Genomic DNA, 17422 nt, shown 5'->3' with positions numbered 1-17422 from the left:
GAAGTACTCCTTGGCGTGAGCCCTCCAAGAGTCCTCCATTAACTCCACCAAAGAGCCCGGGTAGGCTCCAGTGTTGGGTCACCTAAGGCCAAACAACCAACAGGGAGGGAAGCCAGACCCACCCAACAGGAGTCAAGCAGATTAAAGTTTTACTGAACTCTGCCCACTAGAGGAACAGTCAGGTCTACCCACCACCAGTCCCTCCTATCAGGGAACTTGCACAAGCATCTTAGATAGCCTCATCAACCAAAGGGCAGACAGCAGAAGCAAGAAGGACTACAATACTGCAGCCTGTGGGAAAAAAAACATATTCACAGAAAGATAGACAAGATGAAAAGGCAGAGGGCTAAGTACCAGATGGAAGAACAAGATAAAACCCCAGAAAAACAACTAAATGAAGTGGAGATAGGCAACCTTCCAAAAAGAATTCAGAATAATGATAGTGAAGATTATTCAGAACCTCGGAAAAAGAATGGAGGCAAAGATGAAGAAGACGCAAGAAATGTTTAACAAACACGTAGAGGAATTAAGGAACAAAGAAACAGAGATGATCAATACAATAACTGAAATGAAAACTACACTAGAAGGAATCAATAGCAGTATAACTGAGGCAGAAGAATGGATAAGTGACCTGGAAGACAGAATGGTGGAATTCACTGCTGTGGAAAAGAATAAAGAAAAAAGAATGAAAAGAAAGGAAGACAGCCTAAGAGACCTCTGGGACAACATTAAATGCAGCAACATTCATATTATAGGGGTCCCAGAAGGAGAAGAGACAGAGAAAGGACCCAAGAAAAATATTTGAAGAAATTATAGTCAAAAACTTCCCTAACATGGGAAAGGAAATAGCCACCCAAGTCCAGGAAGTGCAGCCAGTGCCATACAGGATAAACCCAAGAAGAAACACACTGAGAAACATAGTAATCAAACTGGAAAAATTAAAGACAAAGAAAAAATATTGAAAGTTGCAAGGGAAAAATGACAAATAACAAACAATGGAACTCCCTTAAGGTTAACAGGTGATTTCTCATCAGAAACTCTACAAACAAGAAGGGAATGGCATGATATACTTAAGGTGATGAAAGGGAAGAATCTACAACCAGGATTACTCTACCCAGCAAGGATCTCATTCAGACTTGATGGAGAAATTATAACCTTTACAGACAAGCGAAAGCTAAGAGAATTCAGCACCACAAAACCAGCTCTACAACAAATGCTGCAGGAACTTCTCTAAGTGGGAAACACAAGAGAAGAAAAAGACCTACAAAAAAAAACCTCAAAACAATTAAGAAAATGGTCATAGGAATGTATGTATTGCTAACTACCTTAAACGTGAATGGATTAAACGCTCCAACCAAAAGACACAGGCTTGCTGAATGGATACAAAAACAGGAACCATCTATATGCTGTCTACAAGAGACCCACTTCAGACATAGGGACACATACAGACTGAAAGTCAGGGGATGGAAACAGATATTCCATGCAAATGGAAATCAAAAGAAAGCTGTAGTAGCAATACTCATATCAGATAAAATAGACGTTAAAATAAAGAATGTTACAAGACACAAGGAAGAAAATTACATAATGATCAAGGGATCTATCCAAGAAGAAGATATAACAATTATAAATATATATCCACCCAACATAGAAGCAACTCAATACATAAGGCAACTGCTAACAGCTATAAAAGAGGAAATCGACAGTATCACAATAGTGGGGGACTTTAACACCTCACTTACACCAATGGACAGATCATCCAAATTGAAAATAAATAAGGAAACAGAAGCTATAAATGACACAATACACCAGATATATTTAATTGATATTTATAGGACATTCCATCCAGAAAGAGCAGATTACACTTTCTTCTCAATTGCGCACAGAATATTCTCCAGGACAGATCACATCTTGGGTCACAAATCAAGCCACAGTGAATGTAAGAAAATTGAATTCATATCAAGCATCTTTTCTGACTGCAACGCTATGAGATTATAAATGAATTACAGGGAAAAAAAAAAAAGAACACAAACACATGGAGGCTAAACAATACATTACTAAATAACCAAGAGATCACTGAAGAAATCAAAGAGGAAATAAAAAAATACCTAGAGACAAATGACAATGAAAACACGATGGTCCAAAACCTAAGGGGTGCAGCAAAAGCAGTTCTAAGAGGGAACTTTATAGCTATACAAGCGTACCTCAAGACACAACAAAAATCTCAAGTAAACAACCTAATCTTACACGTAAAGGAACTAGAGAAAGAAGAACAAACAAAATGCAAAGTTAGCAGAAGGAAAGAAATCATAAACATCAGAGCAGAAAAAAATGAAATAGAAACAAAATAAAAACAATAGCAAGGATCAATAAAACTAAAAGCTGGTTCTTTGAGAAGATAAACAACATAGATAAACCATTAGCCACACTCATCAAGTAAAAGACGGAGAGGACTCAAATCAATAAAATTAGAAATGGAAAAGGAGAAGTTACAACAGACACCTCAGAAATACAAAGCATCCTAAGAGACTACTACAAGCAACTCTATGCCAATAAAATGGACAACCTGGAAGAAATTGGCAAATTCCTAGAAAGGTATACCTTCCAAGACTGATCCAGGAAGAAATAGAAAATATGAACAGACCAATCACAACTAATGAAATTGAAACTGTGATTAAAAATCTTCCAACAAACAAAAGTCCAGGACCAGATGGCTTCACAGGTGAATTCTATCAAACATTTAGAGAAGAGCTAACACCCATCCTTCTCAAACTCTTCCAAAAAATTGCAGAGGAAGGGACACTCCCAAACTCATTCTATGAGGCCACCATCACCCTGTTATCAAAACCAGACACAGGTACTCCAAAAAAAGAAAATTACAGACCAATATCACTGATGAATATAGATGCAAAACTCCTCAACAAAATACTAGCAAACAGAATTCAACAGCACATTAAAAGGCTCATACAACATGATAAGGTGGGATTTATCCCAGGGATGCAAGTATTCTTCAATATACATAAATCAGTCAATGTGATACACCATATTAACAAATTGAAGAATAAAAACCATAGGGTCATCTCAATAGATGTAGAAAAAGATTTTAACAAAACTCAACACACATTTATGATAAAACTCTCCAGAAAGTGGTCATAAAGGGATCCTACTTCAACATAATAAAGGTCATATACGACAAACCCACAGTAAACATCATTCTCAATGGTGAAAAACTGAAAGCGTTTCCTCTAAGATCAGGAACAAGACAAGGATGTCCACTCTCCCCACTCTTATTCAACATTGTTTTGGAAGTCCTAGCCATGGCAATCAGAGAAGAAAAAGAAATAAAAGTAATACAAATTGGAAAAGAAGAAGTAAAACTGTCACTGTTTGCAGATGACATGATACTATATATACAGAATCCTAAAGATGCCTCCAGAAAACTACTAGATCTAAGCAATGAATTTAGTAGTGTTGCAGGACACAAAATTAATGCAGTGAAATCTCTTGCATTCCTATACACTAATGATGAAAAATATGAAAGAGAAACTAAGGAAACACTCCCATTTACCATTGCAACAAAAACAATAAAATATCCAGGAATAAACCTACCTAGGGAGACAAAAGACCTGTATGCAGAAAACTATAAGACACTGATGAAAGAAATTAAAGATGATACCAACAGATGGAGAGATATACCATGTTCTTGGATTGGAAGAATCAATATTGTGAAAATGACTATACTACCCAAAGCAATCTACAGATTCAATGCAAGCCCTATGAAATTACCAATGGCATTTTTTATGGAAGTAGAACAAAAATCTTAAAATTTGTTTGGAGACACAAGAAACCCCAAATAGCCAAAGACGTCTTGATGGAAAAAAAAAAAGGAGCTAGAGAAATCAGACTCCCTAACTTCAGACTATACTACAAAGCTACAGTAATCAAGACAATATGGTACTGGCACAGAAACAGAAATATTGATCAATGGAACAAGATAGAAAGTCCAGAGATAAACCCACGCACCTGTGGTCAACTAATCTATGAGAAAGGAGGCAAGGATATGCAATGGAGAAAAGACAGTCTCTTCAATAAGTGGTGCTAGGAAAACTGGACAGCTACATGTAAAAGATTGTAATTTGAACACTCCCTAACACCATACACAAAAATAAGCTCAAAATGGATTGGAGACCTAAATGTAAGACCAGACACTTTAAAACTCTTAGAGGAAAACATAGGAAGAACACTCTTTTACATAAATCACAGCAAGATCTTTTTTGATCCATCTCCTAGAGTAATGGACATAAAAATAAAAGTAAACAAATGGGACCTAATGAAACTTCAAAGCTTTTGCACAGCAAAGGAAACCATAAACAAGATGAAAAGACAACCCTCGGAATGGGAGAAAATATTTGCAAATGAATCAACGGACAAAGGGTTAATCTCCAAAATATATAAACAGCTCACACAGCTCAATAGTAAAAAAGCATACAACCCAATCCAAAAATGGGCAGAAGACCTAAATAGACATTTCTCCAAAGAAGACATTCAGATGGCCAAGAGGCACATGAAAAGTTGCTCAACGTCACTAATTATTAGAGAAATGCAAATCAAAACTACCATGAAGTATCACCTCACACCAGTTAGAATGGGCCTCATCAGAAAATCAAACAACAAATGATGGAGAGGTTGTGGAGTAAAGGGAACGCTCTTGCACTGTTGGTGGGAATGTAAATTGATACAGCCACTATGGAGAACAGTACGAAGGTTCCTTAAAAAACTAAAAATTGAATTACCATATCATCCAGCAATCCCACTACTAGGCCTATACCCAGCAAAAACTCTAATTCAAAAAGACATATGTGTCACAATGTTCATTGCAGCACTATTTACAATAGCAAGGTCATGTAAGCAACCTACATGCCATTGACAGATGAATAGATAAAGAAGATGTGGTACATATATACAATGGAATATTACTCAGCCATAAAAAGGAATGAAATTTGGTCATTTGTAGAGACATGGATGGATCCAGAGAGTGTCATACAGAATGAAGTAAGTCAGAAAGAGAAAAACAAATATCATATGTTAGTGCATATAAGTGGAACCTAGAAAAATGGTACAGATGAACTGGTTTGCAGGGCAGAAATTGAGACACAGATGTAGAAAACAAATGTATGGACACCAAGGTGGGAAAACGGTGGAGGCTTGGGGTGGTGGTGTGATGAATTGGGCAATTCATATTGACATGTATACACTGATGTGCATAAAATTGATGACTAATAAGGATCTGCTGTATAAAAAAAAAAAGAAGAAGAAAGAAACAGAGAGAAAAAATAATGAAAAAATAAACTGAAAAGTGCATCAGTGAGCTGTGAGACTACATCAATCAGCCTAATATACATATAATTGGAGTCCATAAATGAGAGGAGAGGAAGGGCAGGGCAGAAAACATACTTGAAGAAATAAAGGCTAAATTTTTTCAAAGTTTGATGAAAATTGTAAATCCACAGATCCAAGAAGCTCAATGAACTCTAAGCACAAGAAACATGAAGAAAATAAAACCAAGGCACATGACAATACACCTGCTCAAAATTAGTGAAAAGGAGAAAATGTTAAAAGGAGCTAGAGAAAAAAGACTTTCAGAGGAACAAAGAATGAGAATGCCAACAAATTTCTCACAGACAATGCAAGCAAGAGATAGTGAAACACATCTTTAAAGAACTGAAAGAAAAAATTATCAATTTAGTATTCTATACTTAGTAGAAATTTCTTTCACAAATGAGGGTGAAAAGAGTTTTTAATACTGGATTTCATACTTAATATGAAAAAGAATAAAAAATTTTCAATAATATTTTAGTGATTATATGTCAAAATGATAAAATATTTGGTATATTGGGTTAAATTTATTATTAAAATTAATTTTGTACTTTTAATTTTAATTTATTAATGTAGGCACTAGAAAATATATAATTACATATGTAGCTTTTATTATATTGTATTGGATAACTCTGGTATACCAAATCCACTTATGTTCTTCTCTGGAAAAAAAACCATGGTGGTATTGATGGCTATCATTCCCCGATATCTCTTACTTTTTGATTATTCTTTGAAAATGTCTGTGTTGTTTTGGTAAATTCCTCTGTATATTGCCCACAAGCTGGTACAGGACTTTTGGAGCAGATGAGTGATATCACAGCATCTTTTTATGAATTCTGTGCTTCAGTGTGCAAGTGTTAATTATACTCTTTTAAATATATTGGCCATTCTCTTTGATAAATAAGAAATAATCACAATAGAAGTTAACAATCCACAGTCAATCATGGCTATAAATCCCAAGTAGTTTTTTTTTTCCTTCTTGCTCTGAACAGAATATTAAAAGGCCTATTATGTTGACGTTAGCATTTTCCACAAGCTTCTAGCTTTAGCCTGCATAATGTAATTCTATTAAATCTGTGCTGTTCATATTTGTCCTTAGTTAATAATGCCTCTTCCATCTTTTGGATTTATTCTTGTTTTGTTTACTTTTATGGGGTTTCTAAAAATCTGGTCTCTAAAGACACTATGTACAGTTTATAGAACATTCAAATAGTACACAAAATTATATCTGAACTGAAAGGTATGTCTGAGCTCTAAGGGTTACCATGGAGAACTTTCAAGCAGTGCCATTGGCTGACATTCAGTTATTAGCACCTTTAGGTCTAACATTATCTATTTTTTGTAATTTTATGTTCACTTTATGAAAATTTTTCTCTATAAATAAAGGTGATTAATTTGTTCTTATTTTGGTAAGAGAATCAAAGAATCAAAATATTGATTATCATATTATGTTTCAGTTATTTTTTGAAAAGATTTTCTTCGCTCTCATTTGTGATTTTGCTACATCAAACTAGAAAATTCTATGTCTAACTAAGTGTTATTTCTTAAGACAATAATCTGGAAAAAAATGAGATTGAGAAAATTTTTTTCAGTATGTTTTCCAATAAATGTATCCAAAACCACTCCTATATATTAGTATACATTTGCAACTGTATATACCACGAGACAAAAGCTTTTTATTATTTCCTTTACCAGTAAAGTCACCTTCTAAGATTTAGTACCAGACTATATGGTGGACGCTCACATTTCATTGTTGTAACCTCTGGATTGGGAATTTTATTGCCTCCATTATGAATCTGGTGCAGTAGGACCACCATTTGCACAACTGACAGGCTAAAAAGGCCAAATAAAATTCAAACTTTGAGTGTAACCATAGATTTCTTTCTATATATTTAATATGAGGCACAAAGCAGAGTAGTACAAGTGTTACACCTGAGTTTTTGTTCCTTTTTTGATGGAGGCTGACAACAGAATTATATTACTTATAGAAAATTACAGGTATCAACTTGATTTTCAAGGAGAAAATAAAGAATGAAGGGAGAAACCAAAAGCCAGCATGACATAATGTAAAGCAAATTTGGGGCTGGTTTATTATAATATAGGGAAAGCTTTGAAGAGAAACACAGAAGCTAAGTGAAATCTGACAATTGAACACTAAGATAGGGCTAAGCAAGAGAAAAGCTGGGTGGGATGGGGTCAGATCAAGCTTGGCGTTGGCCCTGAACCTTTCGGCCATATGAGGAGGTGGAGCTATTTTCCAGTTAGGTGGAAAGAGAGAAAAAGAAAGATGGCCGTGAACTGAAATGAGAGGCAGGTAAGCCATCTCGGTGTTCATTTTCTGTGTAGGACATCTCACTTGTCTCTGTGACACTGCAATACCCATAATATGCAAGAATGAAAGGCTGAGGCATCCATCTCTTGAGGACTATGGCCCATGTATTTTCGTGTGGTTGTGCCCAGAAAAATTGGAAGCTTTTAATTAATTCACAAAATGCTGTGTGCCTCATGAAGAGAGAACACATGGTAGAAAGATGCCAGGCAAGTTGGAGCAGTCCATCAAATATAGGCAGACCTTGGAGATACTGCAAGTTTGCTTCCAAAGCACCCCCAATGAAGTGAGTATCACAATAAAGTGAGTCACATGAATTTTTTTTTGTTCCCCAGTGCATTTAAAAAATTATTTCTACACCATACTGTAGTCTATTAAGTGTGCAATAACATTGTGTCTAAATAAATAATATACATAACAATTTAAAAATACTTTAGTGCTAAAAAATGCTAATCAGCATGTGAGGTTTCAGTGATTTGAGATCTTTTTGCTGGTGGAAGATTTTTTTTTTTAATAAAAAATTTTATTTGTAGTATTAGCTGTTGAACAGGTACTTTTTTGTTTTCTAAACATAAAATTACAATTTTGACTATGCTCTTTCAAACTATATATTCTATCATATCGTAGGTAGGCTCTTTTCCTATACCCTTCCTCCCTTGAAAATATCTGTTCTAAGAAGTTTGATATTAAAGTTTCTTTTCCGTTACCTTCAATTGTCATGAATTCACTCTATGATTTCGATTTTTTTAAAAACATCTTTATTGGAGTATAATTGCTTTACAATTGTGTGTTAGTTTCCGCCTTATTAAAAAATGAATCTGTTATACATATGAATATGTTCGCATATCTCTTCCCTCTTGCATCTCCCTCCCTCCCACCCTCCTTCTCCCACCTGCCTAGGTGGTCAAAAAGCACCGAGCTGATCTCCCTGTGCTATGAGGCTGCTTCCCACTAGCTATCTATTTTACGTTTGGTAGTGTATATATGTCCATCCCAATCTCTCACTTTGTCACAGCTTAACCTTCCCTCTTCCCATATCCTCAAGTCCATTCTCTAGTAGGACTGTGTTCTTATTCCTGTCTTACCCCTATGTTCTCCATGACATTTTTTTTCTTAAATTCCATATATATGTGTTAGCATACTGTATTTGTCTTTTTCTTTCTGACTTACTTCACTCTGTATGACAGACTCTAGGTCCATCCACCTCATTACAAATAGCTCAATTTCATTTCTTTTTATGGCTAATATTCCATTGTATATATGTGCCACATCTTCTTTATCCATTCATCCGATGATGGACACCTCTGGGCTATAGTAAATAGAGCTGCAATGAACATTTTGGTACATGACTCTTCTTGAATTATGGTTTTCTCAGGGTATATGCCCAGTAGTGGGATTGCTGGGTCATATGGTAGTTCTATTTGTAGTTTTCTAAGGAACCTCCATACTGTTCTCCATAGTGGCTGTACCAATTCACATTCCCACCAGCAGTGCAAGAGTGTCCCCTTTTCTAGACACCCTCTCCAGCATTTATTGTTTGTAGATTTTTTGATGATGGCCATTCTGACTGGTGTGAGATGATATCTCACTGTAGTTTTGATTTGCATTTCTCTAATGATTAATGATGTTGAGCATTGTTTCATGTGTTTGTTGGCAGTCTGTATATACTCTTTGCAGAAATGTCTATTTAGGTCTTCTGCCCATTTTTGGATTGGGTTGTTTGTTTCTTTGTTATTGAGCTGCATGAGGTGCTTGTAAATTTTGGAGATTAACCTTTTGTCAGTTGCTTCATTTGCAAATATTTTCTCCCATTCTGAGGGTTGTCTTTTGGTCTTGTTTATGGTTTCCTTTGCTGTGCAAAAGCTTTGAAGTTTCATTAGGTCCCATTTGTTTATTTTTGTTTTTATTTCCATTTCTCTAGGAGGTGGGTCAAAAAGGATCTTGCTATGATTTATGCCATAGAGTGTTTTGCCTATGTTTTCCTCTAAGAGTTTGATAGTTTCTGGCCTTACATTTAGGTCTTTATATATTTTGTGCTTATTTTTGTGTATGGTGTTAGGGAGTGATCTAATGTCATACTTCTACATGTACCTGTCCAGTTTTCCCACCAACACTTGTTGAAGAGGCTGCCTTTCTCCACTGTACATTCCTGCCTTCTTTATCAAAGATAAGGTGACCATATGTGCATGGGTTTTTCTCTGGGCTTTCTATCCTGTTCTATTGATCTATCTTTCTGTTTTTGTGCCAATACCATACTGTCTTGATTACTGTAGCTTTTTAGTATAGCCTGAAGTCAGGGAGCCTGATTCCTCCTGCTCCATTTTTCGTCCTCAAGATTGCTTTGGCTATTCAGGGTCTTTTGTGTTTCCATACAAATTGTGAAATTTTTTGTTCTATTTCTGTAAAAAATGCCATTGGTAGTTTGATAGGGATTGCATTGAATCTGTAGATTGCTTTGGGTAATAGAGTCATTTTCACAATGTTGATTCTTCCAATCCAAGAACATGGTATATCCCTCCACCTATTTGTATCATTTTTAATTTCTTTCATCAGTGTCTTATAATTTTCTGCATACAGATCTTTTGTCTCCTTAGGTAGGTTTATTCCTAGATATTTTATTATTTTTGTTGCAATGGTAAATGGGAGTGCTTTCTTGATTTCACTTTCAGATTTTTCATCATTAGTGTATAGGAGTGCCAGAGATTCCTGTGCATTAATTTTGTATCCTGCTACTTTAGCAAATTCATTGATTAGCTCTAGTAGTTTTCTGGTAGAATCTTTAGGATTCTCTATGTATTGTATCATGTCATCTGCAAACAGCGACAGTTTTATTTCTTCTTTTCCAATTTGGATTCCTTTGATTTCCTTTTCTTCTCTGATTGCTGTGGCTAAAACTTCCAAAACTATGTTGAATAAGAGTGGTGAGAATGGGCAACCTTGTCTTGTTCCTGCTCTTATTTGAAATGCTTTCAGTTTTTCACCATTGAGGACGATGTTGGCTGTCGGTTTGTCATATACGGCCTTTATTATGTTGAAGAAACTTCCCTCTATGCCTACTTTCTGGAGAGTTTTTATCATAAATGGGTGTTGAATTTTGTAGAAAGCTTTCTCTGCATCTATTGGGATGGCCATATGGTTTTTCTCCTTCAATTTGTTAATATGGTGTATCACATTGATTTGCGTACATTGAAGAAAACTTACATTCCTGGAATAAACCCTACTGAATCATGGTGCGTGATCCTTTTAATGTGCTGTTGGATTCTGTTTGCTAGTATTTTGTTGAGGATTTTTGCATCTATGTTCATCAGTGATATTGGCCTGTAGTGTTCTTTCTTTATGACATCCTTGTCTGGTTTTGGTGTCAGGGTGATGGTGACCTCGTAGAATGAGTTTGGGAGTATTCCTCCCTCTGTTATATTTTGGAAGAGTTTTAGAAGGATAGGTGTTAGCACTTCTCTAAATGTTTGATAGAATTCGCCTGTGAAGCCATCTCGTCCTGGACTTTTGTTTGTTGGAAGATTTTTAATCACAGTTTCAATTTCAGTGCTTGTGATTGGTCTGTTCATATTTTCTATTTCTTCCTGATTCAGTCTTGGCAGTTGTGCATTTCTGAGAATTTGTCCATTTCTTCCAGGTTGTCCATTTTAATGGCATAGAGTTGCTTGTAGTAATCTCTCATGATCTTTTGTATTTCTGCAGTGTCAGTTGTTACTTCTCCTTTTTCATTTCTAATTCTGTTGATTTGAGTCTTCTCCCATTTTTTCCTGATGAGTCTGGTTAATGGTTTATCAATTTTGTTTGTCTTCTCAAAGAACCAGCTTTTAGTTTTATTGATCTTTTCTATCGTTTCCTTCATTTCTTTTTCATTTATTTCTGAACTGATATTCATGATTTCTTTCCTTCTGCTAATTTTGGGGGGTTTTTTTGTTCTTCTTTCTCTAATTGCTTTAGGAGCAAGGTTAGGTTGTTTATTTGACATGTTTCCTGTTTCTTAAGGTAGGATTGTATTGCTATAAACTTCCCCCTAGAACAGCTTTTGCTGCATTCCATAGGTTTTCGGTCATCGTGACTCCATTGTCATTTGTTTCTAAGTATTTTTTAATTTCCTCTTTGATTTCTTCAGTGATCACTTCGTCATTAAGTAGTTAATTGTTTAGCCTCCATGTGTTTGTAATTTTTACAGATCTTTTCTTGTAATTGATATCTAGTCTCATAACGTTGTGGTTGGAAAAGATACTTGATACAATTTCAATTTTCTTAAATTTACCAAGGCTTGATTTGTGACACAAGATATTATCTATCCTTGAGAATGTTCCATGAGCACTTGAGAAAAATGTGTATTATGTTGTTTTTGGACGGAATGTCCTATAAATATCAATTAAGTCCATCTTGTTTAATGTATCATTTAAAGCTTGTGTTTCCTTATTTATTTTCATTTTGGATGATCTGCCCATTGGTGAAAGTGGGGTGTTAAAGTCCCCTATTATGAATGTGTTACTGTCGATTTCCCCTTTTATGGATGTTAGTATTTGCCTTATGTACTGAGGTGCTCCTATGTTGGGGGCATAAATATTTCCAATTGTTATATCTTCTTCTTGGTTTGATCCCTTGATCATTATATAGTTTCCTTCTTTGTCTCCTCTAACAGTCTTTATTTTAAAGTCTATTTTGTCTGATATGAGAATTGCTACTCCATCTTTCTTTTGGTTTCCATTTGCATGGGATATGTTTTTCCATCCCTTCACTTTCAGTCTGTATGTGTCTCTAGGTCTGAAGTGGGTTTCTTGTAGACAGCATATATATGGGTCTTCTTTCTTTCTTTCTTTCTTTATTTTTTTGCGGTACATGGGCCTCTCACTGTTGTGGCCTCTCCCATTGCGGAGCACAGGCTCTGGACATGCAGGCCCAGCAGCCTTGGCTCACAGGCCCAGCCGCTCCGCAGCATGTGGGATCTTCCTGGACCGGGGCATGAACCAGTGTCCCCTGCATCAACAGGAGGACTCTCAACCACTGCACCACCAGGGAAGCCCTGGGTCTTCTTTTTGTATCCATTCAGGCAGTCTGTGTCTTTTGGTGGGAGCATTTAATCCATTTACATTTAAGGTAATTATCGATATGTATCTCCCTACTCCCATTTTCTTAACTGTTTTGGGTTTGTTATTGTAGGTCATTTCTTTCTCTTGTGTTTCTTGCCTAGAGAGATCCTTTAGCATTTGTTGTAAAGCTGGTTTGGTGGTGCTGAACTCTCTCAGCTTTTGCTTGTCTGTAAAGGTTTTAATTTCTCCATCAAATCTGAATGAGATCCTTGCTGGGGAGAGTAAACTAGGTTGTAAGTTTTTCTCCTTCATCACTTTAAATATGTCCTGCCAGTCCCTTCTGGCTTGCAGAGTTTCTGCTGAAAGATCAGCTGTTGACCTTATGGAGATTCCCTTGTGTGTTATTTGTTGTTTTTCCCTTGTTGCTTTTAATATGTTTTCTTTGTATTTAATTTTTGACAGTTTGATTAATATGTGTCTTGGCGTGTTTCTCATTGGATTTATCCTGTATGGGACTCTCTGTACTTCCTGGACTATTTCCTTTCCCATATTAGGGAAATTTTCAACTATAATCTCTTCAAATATTTTCTCAGTCCCTTACTTTTTGCTTCTTCTTCTGGAACCCCTATAATTCGAATGTTGGTGCGTTTAATGTTGTCCCAGAGGTCTCTGAGACTGTCCTCAGTTCTTTTCATTCTTTTTTATTTATTCTGCTCTGCAATAGTTATTTCCACTATTTTATCTTCCAGGTCATTATCCGTTCTTCTGCCTCAGTTATTCTGCTATTGATCCCATCTAGAGTATTTTTAATATCATTTATTGTGTTGTTCATCTTTGCTTGTTTCATCTTTAGTTCTTCTAGGTCCTTGTTAAATGTTTCTTACATTTCCTCTATACTATTTCCAGGATTTTGGATCATCTTTACTATCATTATTCTGAATTCCTTTTCAGGTAGACTGCCTATTTCCTCTTCATTTGTTAGTTCAGCTGTGTTTTTTACCTTCCTCTTTCATCTGCTGTGTGTTTTTCTGTCTTCTCATTTTGCTTATCTTACTGTGTTTGGGGTCGCCTTTTTGCAGGCTGCAGGTTCTTAGTTCCCGTTGTTTTTGGTGTCTGTCTCCAGTGGTTAAAGTTGGTTCAGTGGGTTGTATAGGCTTCCTGGTGGAGGGAACTAGTGCCTGTGTTCTGGTGGATGAGGCTGGATCTTGTCTTTCTGGTGGGCAGGTTCATGTCTGGTGGTGTGTTTTGGGGTGTCTGTGGACTTATTATGATTTTAGGCAGCCTCTCTGCTAATGCATGGTTTTGTGTTTCTGTCTTGCTAGTTGTTTGGCATAGGGTGTCCAGCACTGTAGCTTGCTGGTCATTGAGTGAAGCTGGGTGTTGGTATTGAGATGGAGATCTCTGGGAGGTTTTTGCCATTTGATATTACGTAGAGCTGGAAGGTCTCTTTTGGATCAGTGTCCTGAAGTTGGCTCTCTCACCTCAGAGGCACAGCACTGACTCCTAGCTGCAGCATCAAGAGCCTTTCATCCACCTGGCTCAGAATAAAAGGGAGAAAAAGTAGAAAGAAGGAAAGAAAGAAAGAGGATAAAAGAAAATAAAATAAAGTTATTAAAATAAATTTTTTAAGTAAAAAAAAAAAAAATGGACCCATAGAACCCTAGGACAAATGGTGAAAGCAAAGCTATATAGACAAAATCTCACATGGAAGCATACACATACACACTCACAAGAAGAGGAAAAGAGGAAAAAATAATAAATCTTGCTCTCAAAGTCCACCTCCTCAATTTGGGATGATTCATTGTCTATTCAGGTATTCCACAGATATAGGGTACATCAAGTTGATTGTGGAGCTTTAATCCGCTGCTTCTGATGCTGCTGGGAGGGATTTCCCTTTCTCTTTTTTGTTCGCACAGCTCCCGGGGTTCAGCTTTGGATTTGGTCCCGCCTCTGCGTGTAGGTCGCCGAGGAGCTTCTGTTATTCGGTCAGACAGGACGGGGTTAAAGGAGCCGCTGATTCGGGGCTCCGGCTGACTCAGGCCGGTGGGAGGGAGGGGTACGGAGTCCGGGGCGAGCCTGCGGCGGCAGAGCCCGGCATGACGTTGCACCAGCCTGAGGCGTGCCATGCGTTCTCCCGGGGTATGTTGTTCCTGGGTCCCGGGACCCTGGCAGTGGCGGGGTGCACAGACTCCCTGGAAGGGAGGTGTGGAGAGTGACCTGTGCTCACACACAGGCTTCTTGGTGGAGGCAGCAGCAGACTTAGCGTCTCATGCCCATCTCTGTGGTCCGCGCTGTTAGCTGTGGCTCGCGCCTGTCTCTGGAGCTCCTTTAAGCAGCACTCTTAATCCCCTCTCCTCACGCACCGGGAAACAAAGAGCGACGAAAAAGTCTCTTGCCTCTTCGGCAGGTCCAGACTTTTCCCTGGAGTCCCTCCCGGCTAGCCGTGGTGCACTAACCCCTTCAGGCTGTGTTCATGCCGCCCTTTCTCTCCCTGCGCTCCGACCGAAGCCCAGCCTCAGTTCCCAGCCCCGCCCTCACTGTTGGGTGAGCAGACAAGCCTCTCAGGCTGGTGAGTGCCGGTCGGCACCAATCCTCTGTACGGATATCTCTCCACTTTGTCCTCTGCACCACTGTTGCTGTGCTCTCCGCCATGGCTCCGAAGCTTCCCCACTCCGCCACCCGCAGTCTCCACCCGTGAAGGGGCTTCTAGTGTGTGGAAACCTTTCCTCCTTCACGGGACCCCACTGGTGCAGGTTCCGTCCCTATCCTTTTGTCTCTGTTTATTCTTTTTTCTTTTGCCCTACCCAGGTACGTGGGGAGTTTCTTGCCTTTTGGGAAGTCTGAGGTCTTCTGTCAGCATTCAGTAGGTGTTCTGTAGGAGTTGTTCCACGTGTAGATGTATTTCTGATGTATCTGTGGGGAGGAAGGTGATCTCCGCGTCTTACTCTTTGGCCATCTTCCCCTAGATCCTCCCGGTGGAACATCTTGCCTCAATGATCAGAGTGGTGATTGCTGAAGGGTGGGATGCCTGTGGCAATTTCTTAAAATAAGACAGCAATAACATTTGCCACATCAATTGACTCTTCCTTTCATGAATGATTGTCTGTAGTGTGCAATGCTGTTTGATAACATTTTACCCACAATAGAACTTATTTCAAAATTGAAGTCAATCCTTTCAAACACTGCAGCTGCTTTATCAACTTAGTTTACATAATATTCTAAATCTTTTTATTTATTTATTTTTTGTCATTTCAACAATCTTCACAGCGTCTTCACCCGGAGTAGATTCTATCTCCAGAAGCCACTTTCATTTCTCATCCATAAGAAGCAACTCCTCATTCATGAAATTTTTATCATGAGATTGCAGCAATCCAGTCCCATCTTCAGGTTCCCCTTCCAATTCTAGTCCTCCTTCTATTTCTACCACACCTGTAGTTACTTCCTCCACTTATGTCTTGAACCCCTCAAAGTCATTCATGAGGGTTGGAATCAACTTCATCCAAACTCCTGTTAACATTAATATTTTGACCTTGTCCCATGAATCACATATGTTCTTAATGGCATCTAGAATGGTGAATCCTTTCCAGAAGGTTTTCAATTTACTTTGCCCAAATCCATTAGATGAATCACTATCTTTGGCATCTGTAGCCTTATGAAATGCAATTCTTAAATAACAAGACTTGAATGGCAAATTTTTTTCTTAATCCATGGGCTGCAGAATGGATGTTTTGTTAACAGGCATGAAAACAACATGAATCTCATTGTACATTCCCATCAGAGCTCTTGGGTGATGAGGTAGATTGTCAATGAAGAGTAATATTTTGAAAGGAATCTTTTTTTCTGAGCAATGGGTCTCAACAGTGAGCTTAAAATATCCAGTAAATCATGTTGTAAACAGATGTGCTGTCACTCAGGCTTTGTTGTTGCATTTATAGAGCACAGGCAGAGTAGACTTAGCATAGTTCTTTAGGACCCTAGGAGTTTTTGAATGGTAAATGGGCATTGGCTTCAACTTAAAGTCACCAGCTGCATTAGACCCTACTAAAAGAGTCACCCTGTCCTTTGAAGTTTTTGAAGCCAGGCACTGACTTCTCTCTAGCTATGAAAGTCCTAAATAGCAACTTCTTCCAATAGAAGCTATTTCATCTACATTAAAAAATCTGTTGTGACGTCGTGTAACCACCTTCATTAATTATCTTAGCTAGATGTTCTTAATAACTTGCTGCTGCTTCTACATCAGCACTTACTTCTTCACTGTGCACTTTTATGTTATAAGGATGGCTTCTTTCTGTAAACCTCATGAACCAAACTCTGCTAGTTTCAAATTTTTTTTTCTGAAGCTTCCTCACTTCTCTCAGCCTTAATAGAATTGAAGAAAGTCAAGCAAGAAAGTCTTGCTCTAGATTAGGCTTTGGCTTAAGGGAATGGTGTAGCTGGTTTGATCTTCTATCCAGACCCCCAAAACTTTCTCCATACCGCCATAAGTCTGTTTCACTTTCTTATCATTTGTGTGTTGACTGGGGTAGCACTTTTAATTTCCTTCAAGAGCTTTTCCTTTGCATACACAACTTGACTAAACATTTGGTGCAAGAGGCAGAGCTTTCAGCCTGTCTTGGCTTTCAACATGCCTTCCTCACTAAGCCTAATCATTTCTAGCTTTTGATTTAACATGAGAGAGGTATGA

The sequence above is a fragment of the Orcinus orca genome, chromosome 8 (assembly GCF_937001465.1).
Source record: "Orcinus orca chromosome 8, mOrcOrc1.1, whole genome shotgun sequence".
Classification (NCBI taxonomy): domain Eukaryota; kingdom Metazoa; phylum Chordata; class Mammalia; order Artiodactyla; family Delphinidae; genus Orcinus; species Orcinus orca.
Note: the sequence above shows the minus strand (reverse complement) of the source record.